The 2,328-nt window shown below is 44.2% G+C and overlaps 1 non-coding gene across 1 annotated transcript; it reads right to left on the bottom strand.

Moving 5' to 3' along the window:
* Positions 1-1,329: 1,329 nt before the first annotated feature.
* Positions 1,330-1,434, bottom strand: LOC127199731 (U6 spliceosomal RNA). Its single transcript, XR_007831995.1, has one exon. It is a non-coding gene; the product is annotated as a U6 spliceosomal RNA (small nuclear RNA).
* Positions 1,435-2,328: the final 894 nt, after the last annotated feature.

The raw sequence follows: 2,328 nt of genomic DNA, 5'->3' as shown, positions 1-2,328 counted from the left end.
TGTATAAAACAAACTACATACAGCAGGGAGAACCATGTGACAATCATGAGAATAATGAGTTCAATACATGTTACATTCATAGTGACTTGGCCATCTGCATTCGACCTGTTTGAAGTAAGCGTCTTTCCTGTCTTGTTGGGTCTAGATTTCTGAATGAGATTCAATATCTATCCTATCTCAACTCTAATAGCTTAACTTCTTTATCTTGATCTAAAACGATCTTGTCCCCTAACCAGCTAAACTTGGTTGTAAAACTATACTATCTTGTCTTCAATGCCCCTCAGAGACTTGAGAAGGAATAAAACTTAAATTCCTGAGTGAACCAGCAGTGTGGGTTAGCAGCTTCCAAAATGTACAAATTGACTTAAGACAGTTTACTGTCTGACCAGTCACCCAATACACTTTATAAACGTTGGAACCTCATCTTCAGATTTCTGGTCTAATATTTCTGCCAGACTTGTTTGCGGGGCAGGAACTATTGAGGACTTGGTTACCCTGACTGGGCAGAGTGCGGCTGCCTGCAGGGTCAGTAGCCAAGGGAGATCTGGTTAAAAGGGGCAGAGTGCACAGCTCCTACTTGTGGGCATTTTAGGGACTACATAGTAAACAGAGATGTATTTTGAAAGGACACATACCATGGAAAGAAAACCATCCAGGAGACAGTGAGGCCCAGCTAGATGCTAATCTCACAGAGTCTTTCACAGAAGTTTGACTAAGCAGCAGGGGGAGGCTGTGAACCTGGTTGGTTTTAACGATGCTCAATAGGACGGTGTCTCCTTCGCACTAACCCTGGCATCTGGGCTTGCTTTTCACCATTGGGTGTTTGTAGGAGCAGATACGCCTCCTTCCCAGAGGAGAAGCAGGCAAGCCCTAGCCGGAAAAGGGCAGAGCTCCCGTGCAACTGTGATACAATTCACAACCAGAGGCCGCGTCTGGTAATGAAGAACCAGAGACCGAGAAGGGAGGCACAGCGGATGACAGATGATGAGAGAAGCTGGTAATACTTTCTATTGTCCCATGTAATGGTTCCACTGGTTTCTTGTCCTGAACTCATTCACAGGGCCATGGCCATCTCCAAGAGAGGATGAGGAATAGCACCCGGATTAAAATAGAAGCCCAGGGATGGGAGAGATGGCTCACGTGTTTAAGATGAAGCCTCAAAGTTTTGATTTGGAATTCCCTGATGGCTAAGAATGCTGAACACTTCTTGAGTGCTTCTCAGCTATAGTGTTTCCTCTTTTGCGAATACTTTGTTTAGATCTGTACCCAATTTTTAATTTGGGTTGTTTTCTTCATGTCCATTTTTTTCATTTTTAAATATATTTTAGAGAAAATATGGAACACTTCGTGAATTTGAATGTCTTTCTTGCAAAGGCCATGCCAATCTTCTCTGTATTGTTCCAATTTTAGTATATGTGCTGCCAAAACGAGCACTATTTTTTTTAAATAAAAGTTATTCTAAGAAAGAGGAGATCTCATTCAGGGACAGCTAACACTGTGTATCAGAATCCTCACATTCCTTGTAAAAACATTGCCTTAAAACCCTTGCGGGAACCAACCAAGGACATTGCATGGATTGGACTTAGGTCCCCTACAAAGATGTAACCAATGGGTAGCTCACGCTTCATGTGGGTCCACTAGTAAGGGGAGCGGGGCTCTCTCACACATGGACTCTCTTACAAGTTTATTGATTACTTCCCCAAGCCACAGGGGAAGAGGGCATGCTCAGTGCTGATCCGGCTTGGGGAGCTGGGGTGGATAGGAAGGGGGGGGTCCTCTTTTCTGAGGAATAGGGGAGCGGAGAGGGAGGGTGGGACTGTGAGGTGAGCAGGGATGGGGCTATGACCAGGGTGTTAAATGAATACCTACAGAGAGAGAGAGAGAGAGAGAGAGAGAGAGAGAGAGAGAGAGAGAGAGAGAGAGCGGAGAGAGGAGGAGGGGGAGAGAGAGAGAGAGAGAGAGAGAGAGAGAGAGAGAGAGAGAGACCCCTGGCTAGGTACTCACTCCAAAGCACTTCATCTCTTGTGTGTACCCTTTACACCTTTAAAACTATACTAGTCAAGGTGGGGTGCCATACCAGCAGCACACAAAAATGCCAGATCTCAAGCCATAATCCAGAGCCACTGGAATTCTGTCCTGGTCCTAAGTCAAAACGCATGTGATAATTTTTAAAATAAAACTTAAGTCCGTAAGGAGAACGGCAGTTTAAAAAATAATTCTAATGCAATATAATGCGGAGATAAACCAATTTGATACTTAAATGCTGAAGAATGAAATTAGGAAACTCGAAAGTCTGTTTTCTGTAGTTAAGCCATGCTGTTTCCACAG

This window comes from Acomys russatus, chromosome 15 (genome assembly GCF_903995435.1).
Source record: "Acomys russatus chromosome 15, mAcoRus1.1, whole genome shotgun sequence".
In the NCBI taxonomy this organism is placed as follows: Eukaryota; Metazoa; Chordata; class Mammalia; order Rodentia; family Muridae; genus Acomys; species Acomys russatus.
The sequence above is the reverse complement of the archived record's forward strand: the minus strand, read 5'-3'. Positions and strand labels throughout refer to the sequence as shown.